Here is an 11322-nt window from a genome sequence, read left to right as displayed (position 1 = left end):
GAGGGGGTCCCGGTAGCCGACTCTTCACGATCAACCTTTTAAGGCTGGGAGGCTGCCTCTGTGCATGCAACGGGGCCTTTGGCATGACCTTAGTGAGATGCTTGTCCGCCGTGATTTCACCCATTTCACTCCACTCTTTCTTGACCGTCTGGGCAAGCTTTTTAGTTTGAGGGTGGAATGTGGAAACGAAGGGAATTCTACCTTCATTTTTATCTTCATTTTTGGATTAAGTAGATATATATTTATATATACTCTTAATATAAAGTTTCACGTATTGGCTTCAGTAATGTAACAAAATAATGCTGATGATAATGCTTTGATTGCCAATGAAGTTTTTATTATTCACTCGAATTTTCGACGGTCCTCCCTCTGTCTTCTTCAGGAGTTTACAATGTGGTATCAGATCAAACAGAGAAAATTAAAATTGGTTTGTGTCGGAAATCTGTTTATCTGACGGTCAATCGGATCGGGGTCGCCCTAGCCACTAACCCGTCTCTGTGTACTAGTGGTTAAGGCACTGGCGTTCCAAGCCGGGGGCCCGGGTTCGATTCCCGGCAGAGACATGCATTGCTCTTCTAGTCATTGCATTGCAGAATATTGTGATGAAGAATATATATCTTATGCTGAACAGGCATGAGTGAGTAAAACAATTAATGGCATCCCTTAGTATATACATAATTATATTCAAATTCCCCATATATTGATTTGAAATTGTCACATTTCATAATCATCATCATATACCTGTATAATTATATCGGTGATTAATCGAAACATTTTGTCCATTAATAATACACTATGTAAACATTTACACACATTTTCTTAAAAAAAAACCTGCCATATACTCGGTGGTCAATATTCGTAGATATTCTGTCAAATAAAATTGAAGAAAGCATTATTAGAGTCATGGGCTGCGGAGTAGAGAGTCTAGTAGAGGATTATCCTTTGGGTGACATCTATTGCTGCGTCCCCCAAATATCAAAATATTGTGTTTTATGGAGCAAGCACAAAAATAAAAAGAAAGAAAATTAAAGGATTGAAATATTATTTTCTGAGTATTTTGTCATTATCTATCAAAATATTGTAGAATTTTGCATCTTTTTAGATTATTTGCTCCACCCTCCATTTCTGTCCCCTAAAATTGTTGATTATTATCCCATTACAAGCAAGATTACCTTATTACACAGCCCTTAATTAAATTTGCTTGTGATTCACATTGTATGCACATTAAACATGAATGTTAACATCCTTGCTTATATAATCACAAAATTAGTGTACATGTACATGTATAAAGTGAAAAACGCGAGTGCATTCCCAGAATAATGGGACGTTGCAAGAAAAGATACAATTAAAAATCATACATATGAATGGGGGTTGCAAAGAAGTTGACATTGAACACAAATCTACAAAATTTGCGTTTAATTAACGGACTTATACTTGACTTTGACCTCTGCTTGATTTGGAACTGAATGTATAAGTTTCTTGCAGCGTTGCAGCTGCGAATTTCACTTAAAATATTTGTTCATATAAAAATAATAAAAAATTATATTCACTAAACCACGATTTATTGCATACCATCTACATCAAAGCAGCATTAAAACAAATTTAGTAATACAAAACAGGAATAAAAACATTCATGGGAAAATTTACCAAAGCAGATGAGATTTTGTTACATTAAAAAGGCGATATCATGTTCGTAGAGAAAGAATGCTAATCATGATCATGATCACCCTTTGTGTATTTTGCTGTGAACATTCTCAAAAACGTGAACAAGAAATTTCCTATGATGCAGCAAATGGTTATGATAGCAGCTTTATGTTCAACAGATGACGCGATCAGCTTCCCGAGTTCAGCATTTTCTGACGCGGGGATATTGGATAGCCTTGAGGGACTCCTCAGATCTGTCAGTACGCTTTGTTCTGGACAATCGTTGGGGTTCGCCGTTTTGACCAGATCTGACATGTCAATGGTGATCTTCACTCGATAAACACATCATACATTGAGGTACAGGTCTTGTGTTGGCGAAGCTGTGCATTCGCAGAACGAGTGCCTCTGCTATCAGAGATGCACCTGCGACGACTACCATCGTACATAAGTAATTGGCTGGAAAATAGATGTTGGCGATATAGTAAATTATATGAATATTATATCACAAACACGAAGACAGACAAGAAGACAACAGTGAATGAAACCGCTTGGTTTGTTAAACTTATCATTAATTGCTCTTGATGTAAGATCTCCAAGTGGACCCTTCAAAATTATGATGTAATTGTTAAAAGTGTCTATTTATGCTGCGCACAATAGATAAGAAAACAGAAGGTATCACACTCTTCGTCAATGCCCACGGTGTGACAAAAATGGAGATTCAGAAACAGTCGGAAAAAAAACACGTCCGTATTATGACTGTTTTCGGAAACATATTTTGAACTATTTTTTGTCATACCTTTGATTGGCACTGACGAAGAGTATGACGTTGCCATTCATTTTTTAGAGCTAAGCTCCGTTTTATTTTAAAATCTATTATTTCAATTTGTTTGAGGCATTCTTCTATTACTAATCGTGATATTTCTTGCATTCTTTAGATGCCAAGGAGGCTAATTTTTTATTTACACATAGACCTATTCATTTCTATCGCAATATATATATATATGCGTGAAACTCAGAGTTGCAATTAAATTTGATGAACCTCCAGTCAACCTTGTGAACTTGTGTTTATTATTCAAAGCTCTTCCTGTGAAGGACATCGAGTACTCTATACAAGGATAGAATTCCCGAAGTACATATATATATATATATATAATACACACACACACACACACACACACACATATATATATATATATATATATATATATGTGTGTGTGTGTGTGTGTGTGTGTGTGTGTGAGGGTGTGTGTGTGTGTATACATATACAAGTACATATATATGCTAATTACCAAAGATTGGAGAACCTGTCGGTGGCATGGCAGATCGGACTGTTTCTTGGCATGGCTAGAAGATTGGTGATACCAAATGAGATCTTCTCTCCAGACTCTGGAGGCAGTAGAAATATTATCATGGTTGATAGAGAGAGTAAGACGGACGGGATAATAATATCTATGACGTACACCTTCGATTTCCTCCTGAATGTGATGGCATAACAAATCTCCACAAATGGTTCGGGAGCGGTACTGTAGGTTTCTTCAGTCCTATATGCTGTGTCATCCAAGATCTCCCATACGCCGTTGTCAACGTATCGGTCTGTGGTCGTTTCGTTACGTTCAAAGAAGTAGTCCATGTCCTGAATGTTCACGGGATTCGACCAGGGCCCCCATACAAATTTACAAGTTTGAATATCGAAAGGGAAGAGTTTGACATCAATGAGGCATAAACTGGTGATCATAGCAGGAGAAAGCCAAATAACCATACCATTAGAAAATACATCCGCGCGACGGTGATTCAAAGTCAAGAATTCCTTGCTGTTACTGTATATAGTAAGAATAAAAAACATGACTAAGTATTGGTTAGCCCCACGCCCCACGTACGGTCAGTCTTTTAATCTTGCAAGGACAATTAGCCACCTTTTATGGTCTCAGACCATCGGCCCCGGGACGATTTTTTTTTATTCGTCAGTACTTGTGCACCCGACGCGAGAGCAGTGGCGTAGCTAGGATTTTTTTCCTTGGGGGGCACTGGGGGGGTCCTTGCTTTTTCAGGGGGGCACCATTTTTTCGGTGTGTGTGTGTGTATGTGTCACAAGGGCGGATCCGACTTTCGCCAATAGGGGACGGTGCCCGAAATTATCTTCACCTATATTTTCCCCGATCAGTCACTTCTTAGTTTTATTCTTATAAAACAACATTAACATGAAATAAGCCTTATAAAAAGTGCGAGCGCGAAGCGCGAGCGATTTTTTTTTATACTTTTATGTATTTTGTCCTGAAAATTTAATATTCTGGGCAATGTTATGTGTGATCCTGAACAAGATTCGTATGTAACTAGATGGTTACTGCGAACGCCAAGCGCGAGCAGAATTTTTTTTAAATGAATTGTTCTAGCATTATTGAAAAGGGACCTGTTAAGGACTGCTTACAGTTACCCACGAAGACGGTATATATTTCAATAATTCGAGCGCGAAGCGCGAGCAAATTTTTTTGACATTCCGACCTAAAAATGGTCATTCTAAGCACTTTTTGTATTAATAAATGGGATAGGTATGTAACTAAACAATTGATGCGAGCGCGAAGCGCGAGAGGTAGAAAATTGAGATTTCAGACCTAAAAGCGGGACACTCTATTCATATTTTGTAAATCATAAATAGGATATAGTTAATTGGGTATCATTAATAATGCGATCATGAAGCGTGAGCAGACAATTATTGATATTCTGACGTGAAACTGGATAATTTAAGTACATTTTAAATAAAGAACATGCAGGCCATCGCGCATGTTTTAGATTTAGACCTAGAATCTGGGCATTCTGAATACATTTGTTTAATGGAACATTATGGAATACACCTAGTGAGCTTAAAATGCTGATATGTAGACCATAAAAACAAACATTTTACAGAGCACTTAAATTTGTAAATGAAAAAAAAATAATGAAAGCTCGATGTCTGAGCTAAAACATGTTTTGTATATAGACTTCAAAACTTGCTCCATATCAGCCTATTGAGCAAGATATGAATCTCATTGAACAGGCAATTCTGGCGCAAAGCGCAAGCAAAAAATTTATAGGTAACATGATAGATTTTTTTTTTGCAAGTCTTCCCCTCACATTATTTCATTCACTCGTCTTCCTCTTCTTATCTTCCTCTTCCTTTTTGTTCTTCTGTCTTTCTTCTTTTTTCTTTTTCTCTTTTCTTCTTTCTCCCTTTTTTTTTTGCTCTGCCAATTTTTTTCAGGGGGGGCACCTGGGGGGGGCACACCAAATCTCAGGGGGGCAAAGCGATCTTGAAAACTACATCGCGAGGTGGTTTTCCAAACTGGTTTGAAAGATCGCTTCCAAGACCGCTTCGACCGTTCTCACTACGCGTTAAACTAGTTTCCACTAAACTAGTTTCCAGTAAACTACACTGTTGGTCATAAAGGTGGAATAAAATATTTTTAAATAAAAATCGACAGTTTTGTTGGTATTTGAAAGGCTACGCGTAGACAAAATGGTAATTGAGTGATTACATAATGTTTCCCCATTACACAGGTGACATTATAACATGAGAAATTTGGATTACGTAATAAATTCTTTTGTTATAGACTATAGCCTATGCATATGATATTCTGTCCCATTCCCTGATTTAGCACTGTGTATAAGAAGGTGGCATTTTTTCGAGTTCCTTTTACCGTTTGAAATAAAAATCGGTAGAGACATTCACTGGACTATGCCTGGTCCAACGGCAACAGCAACACGCGAGAGAGTGGTAGCACTGCGACAGGAGGGCTACAAGCAGATTGATATCGCAGAAGTCCTAGGCCCGGGGGGGGCACTCGACCAAAAAAGTAGTAGGGGTGTGCCGCGGGCGAGACAAAAAACGGGGGCCTTGGAGCGGGCTCATAGTAAAAAGGAGGGTCCTCGGAACGGGCTTCGGAACTACAAATGTTTGTGAAAACGGGGGTCCTTGGAACGGGTCGCCTGCGTGCGAGTGCGTATGCATCCCTATGGAACGTACGTGCAGCTAGCTCGACGGCACGACTGACGGGCGCGCTAGCGCAGAGGCGATGGTCGGACAGCGAGCTGCGGCCGCTTTTCACCAAAATTGCGACCGGAACGGCGTAACGGAAAATATGCGAAGCCCTGGAGCGGATTTTTTTCTTCTTTTTTCTCGAGAAGAAGAAAATGCTATGCTCTGGAGCGGCTTTCTTTGTTCTTTTTCTCAATAAGACAAAAATGCTATGCCTCGGAACGGAAATTTGAGTGTAAACATGGGGGTCCCCTCCGCGGCACATACCCACTATGCATTATATACTGAGTGCCCCCCCCCCCGGGGTCCTAGGGATATCACAGAGTGCAGTCTCTAAGATCCTGAAACGTCAACGTGAGGCGGGGAATGTGCGGCCACGCAAATCTCCAGGACGTCCCAGGTTGACCACAAGAAGAGATGATCGCCAACTGTTGAATTTCAGCCGCAGAAACCGGAAATTGCCCACGAGCCGTCTTCGTCGCTTGTGGAGGAGATATCATGGGATAAACGTTTCCCGGTCAACCGTTAATCGCAGATTGCTCCAACATGGTTACCGAACACGACGGTTGACCAAATGTCCACGCCTGCCTGTTCGCCACAGAGTAGCTCGTCTTCTTTGGGCTAGGGAGCACAGAAGGCTTCATCCAGGACATTGGCAACATGTACGTGGTCTTCACGGACGAGAGCCGGCTCATCCTTGACCGAAAGGATGGGAAATAACGAGTTCGTCGATGAATGTATCTACGAGACGACTCAAGGCGGAGGCGGCTCAGTGATGATATGGGCCGGCATCCATTATGGAGGGAAAACGCCACTGGTGGTTCGACAAATGCAGAAGTTTAAAAAGTGAACTCCAGGGCCCCGCCTTACAAAGAGTTACGATAAATCCAATCAATCGTAACTCTATGGAAATCCATCAGTGTCATAATTTCTTCTACAGGAAATTTGTAAAAATGTCCTTTGTAAACAAAGGAGAACATACCAGATTGTCAAGAAATCAATGACTTTATGGATATACATTCATATCTAGAAATTTTTTTGAACAAACATGCATTTCATATGTTGACGTTGCTGGCCGTCCATAGTTGCGATTGATCGGATCAATCGCAACTCTTTGTAAGATGGGGCCCAGATGTTATCTCGACTAACTACAGAAGAGAGCCTTATGACTATCATTTAGAGTGGAGAGGGGAAAGGCCAATATTTGGCCTGGTGGTCAGATACAAATTTTCTGGACTTCGGAATCTGTTGAAGAGGAAATAATCTTTCCATATATCTACAGATATATTTATTTCCTTCTTCATAAATGAAAGAGAATGTAAAATGTACCTCTTTCCCACATTTCTGATTTTAAAATCAACAGTACTTGTTAACTTTTTTTATGTGAATTTTTCATTTCATGCAATGTGAGATTTAATGTGTGACAAATTTCAGCAACTTAAAACACGAGTACAAAAACGCAGATATATGAGAAACAAAGGGTGTGTACTACATTCCGGGTCATAAAAGTAAACGTCTTTCACAAATCATGATTTGGAGGAAAATCTAAAACGTCGCAAAATATGCGTTTGTAAACGCAGTCAGCTCAGATTACGATCTTCAGCATTAAACACAATCGATTTTGAAATGTCTTTAAAAATTAAATTTGCTCTCGCAGTGGAAGCCTACAAAAGCATCTGCCAGAATTGACATTTCTTGTAACAGGTCAAACTGCGCACTAAAGCTAACGAAAGATGATCGACAAATAATCAGTTTTATAATTTCAACAGTGAACAGTGCCCCGCTGATCGTGTTAGTGTTCTGTGTTTTGTGGAATGTACATGTAACTGAGTTTTCAATCATGATTCATGTTGCCATTTGAATTAAAAAATTGACATTGAGCACACCCTTAAGTGTTCCAACATACATGTACATGTAGTGATAATGCTATATTTGTGCATTATATGCTCCAACACTCTTTTATCTTTTGATAAAAGGTCCAAAGCAAGTTGCCAAACTCCAAATGGTTCCACATGATGTCACAGTATTGTCATACTGAATTTATTTTCATCATACAGTGCGTCCAAGAAAAAAGGATACCAGAATTCAGTGTAATTTTTGCCACCATAATTACAAATTTGCTTTATAAGATGTACATCAATTAAAAGATGCACTTAATAATAATAATAACGGCATATTTACCCAGGGTAGCCACTTCAGTTCCTAAAACTGTTCTCCCAGCGGGCCCTGCTAATATTATTACCCGGCTAAGCTAGGCTACCGGTTCAGGTGCACACAGCTTTTGAGGAATTATTCCCTATTTCATTTGAAGCCTATCTCAATGTAATGCATGCATGACTGAGTTAGAACAATTGAAAGTGGTGCTAGCAAATTTCCATTTGCACGAGCAAATATCAAATTTGAGTGAATTTTTCTGGCTTTTACTGCTATATGTACTCAGAACACAAAGTTCATAAATTTAAAATTAATTTTTTCATCTTTCGTTTGAGACCTCGTGCAAAAAATATGATTAACGCATTGTCAAGAAAAAGTTGCATGAAAACACAATGTGCTTGATTTCTACCTGTTGGGCGGATCATTGAAAAATGAGCATTCCCAACAAAGCGGCAAAATACAGGCTTTTTCTCGACCATGCGTCATTCATATTTCATGCATAAGGTCTCATTTTGAAGAGGAAAAGATGGATATTGAAGTTATAAATTTTTTTTCCAAATAGCAGTAAAAACCAGCAAAACTCATTCAAAATCATAATTTGCTTAGGCAAATGAAAATTTGATACCTCCCCTTTTCGTTGTTCTAACTAAGTCATGCGTGCGTTGTTGGAATGGGTCTCAAATGAAAGAAGAGAAACTTTATCTTTCTATTCATGTACATACAACATTTTATGAGGCAAATATATGATCATGATGGGAAAAATTTACACTGAATCTCGGTTTCCTTTTTTCTGGGACGCACTGTATATCAAGTCATTATATGATGCATGTATTATTGTCTGGATGGGCATAATACTATGTGCTGTGCTGTGCAGTTTAACTTTTAATAATACCTCTGGCTTTGCATAAATTGTTCCCTAACCAAGCCATAAGTTCTCTTTCACAAGACAGTCAGGAATATATTGTGAATTTTGGTTGAAAATGTATAATGTGAATTTCAAATTTATTGGAAACTAATGTTTGAATTTTCGGAAGTATACAGTGTGTACATATTTCAATTCTCCCTAAAGGAAATATGCAAATAGAAGGAAAAAATTATTCCAAAATATAAGACTACGTGTACACATAAAAATGTTGCATCTTGGGTTAAGGATCCAGGGGCCCGTTTCTCAACAACGTCATAACTCTAACGTGCCCCCCCCCTGAGATTTGGTGTGCCCCCCCAAGGTGCCCCCCCTGAAATTAAATTATCCAGTTTCAGATCAGAATATCAATAATTTTCTGCTTGTGCTTCACGTTTGCATTATTAATGTAGGAAGATACCCAATTACCCATCCTTTCATGATTTACAAAACATGAATAGAGTATGTGTCCCGTTTTTAGGTCTAAAATCTAAATTGTCTTCCGCTTGTGCTTTGCGTTCTCATCAATTGTTTGCATACCTATCCCTTTTATGATTAAGAAAAGTGCTTCGAATGACAATTTTTTTGGGGGTCGGAATGTCAAAATTTAATTGTTGAAATATGTATCATCTTCATGGGTAACTGCAAACAGTCCTCAACTGGTCCCTTTTTTGATCAGACCAGAAGGTTTATTAAAAATTTCTACTCACGCTTGGCGTTCACGGTAATTATCTAGTTACATACAAATCTTATTCAGGATCACAAACATTGCTCAGTATGTTACAAAATGCATAAAGTTCCAAAAAAATTAGCTTGCGCTTTGCACTCCCACTTTTTATACAGGTCTCATATGAGATTATTTCAGATTTGTGTCGTTTTATAAGAATAAAGCTAAGAATTTACTGTGAGGACTACCCCTTAAAACAAAGAAAAATTAACTTTGAGCGGCTGATCGGCCCCACCTTCTCATTGGCGAAAGCTGGATCCGCCCCTGCGACACATACACACACAGGTGCCACCCCCCCCCCATTAAAAAGCAAGGACCCCCGACCCCAGTGCCCCCCCCCCCCCTCCCCCAGGAAAAAAATCCTAGCTACGCCACTGCACGGTCCACATGTGATTTTATAGTCATGAAATGAATTGTTCATAATTTAATTTTTCTCAGCGATAGAATGCTCCAGTCTGCATGGAGTAATTTAGGCCTAAGTTTGCTATTATTTTCATTGGATGTATTTCCCAACACATCACATACATGTAATTGCAGTTTTATCATAATTTTGCTTTTTGAAAATTATGCTATTTTGTGACCAAGGCTACGTCTCATCAAATGCCGATAGTATTGATATCAAGGGATTCTATTTAGGAAACCTTTTGTGAAACGGATTAGTAAAACAAAACTAGACAAGTTTTGGTCTGCGTGGCATTATGTTCTGCAGTCTTGATCCTTTTCCAACTTGGTTGCTCAAAGACTGTATTGATGAACTTCTACCGCTTCTCATAAACATTATCAATTCATCACTCACAACAGGTGTTGTCCCTGAATCATTCAAATCATCACTAGTTCTTCCTCTGTTGAAAAAGCCCAATCTTGATCCGAATGACTTTGGCAATTATCGCCCTATCGCCAACCTGCCATTTGTTAGCAAGGTTTTGGAGAGAATCGTCGCATCCCAGCTCATGTGCTATGTGGACAGTCATCATTTGCTTCCTGAGAAGCAGTCAGCATATCGCAACTTTCATTCAACAGAAACGGCTCTCTTGAAAGTACTCAACGATCTACTGCTTACCGTCGACAAGGGTAACGAAGCTGCACTCCTTCTACTGGACTATTCTGCGGCGTTTGACACTTTAGACCACTCAGTGTTGCTCCAGCGTCTTGCACATGACTACTCCATTACCGGAACGGCTCTAAATTGGATTGAGTCATACCTGCAAGATCGTACTCAGCGGGTGATTATCAATGGAACTTTCTCAGCACCTTTCGCTTTGAGCTGCGGAGTCCCCCAAGGTTCTGTTGTGGGCCCTCTCCTATTTCTTCTGTACACTGGTCCTCTCGCAAAAATTATCACTAGCCATCGGGGTGTGAGTTATGCCATGTATGCAGATGACACGCAAATCTACGTATCCATGGCATCCGACCAGAAGACATATGCTGTTAATCTACTGAGTGACTGCCTCAAGGACATCAAGGTCTGGTCAGCGAAGAACAGACTCTGTCTCAACGAAGCCAAATCAGAACTGGTACATCTTTCTTCGCAATTTAGAGCTACGGAGCCTCTGCCAGACTTCAATATGGGAGAGGGCATACTTAAGATGTCTGACTCTGTCAAAGACCTTGGTGTCACTTTAGACAAGCACCTTACCCTCCAGCCACATATCAGGAACATCTGCAAATCAGCATCATGTGGTTTATTTAGGATTGGTAAGGTCAGGCGACTACTCGACCAAGCCTCTACTGAAAAACTCATTCATGCCTTCGTCTCATCCCATCTAGACTATTGCAACTCCCTCTTTGCCGGCCTCCCAATTTCTTCCATCTCTCCCCTCCAGCGAATCCTCAACACTGCAGTGAGAATGGTAACCTTGAGCAAGAAACACGAACACATCACCCCTA

General features: G+C 39.6%; 1 non-coding gene across 1 annotated transcript; it reads left to right on the top strand.

Annotated features, from left to right (window-relative positions):
- Positions 1 to 491: 491 nt before the first annotated feature.
- TRNAG-UCC (transfer RNA glycine (anticodon UCC)) lies at positions 492 to 563 on the top strand. The gene has a single exon. It is a non-coding gene; the product is annotated as a tRNA-Gly (tRNA).
- The last annotated feature ends 10759 nt before the right edge of the window (positions 564 to 11322 follow it).

Source organism: Lytechinus pictus, chromosome 7 (genome assembly GCF_037042905.1).
Source record: "Lytechinus pictus isolate F3 Inbred chromosome 7, Lp3.0, whole genome shotgun sequence".
NCBI classification, from domain to species: domain Eukaryota; kingdom Metazoa; phylum Echinodermata; class Echinoidea; order Temnopleuroida; family Toxopneustidae; genus Lytechinus; species Lytechinus pictus.
The sequence above is the reverse complement of the archived record's forward strand: the minus strand, read 5'-3'. Positions and strand labels throughout refer to the sequence as shown.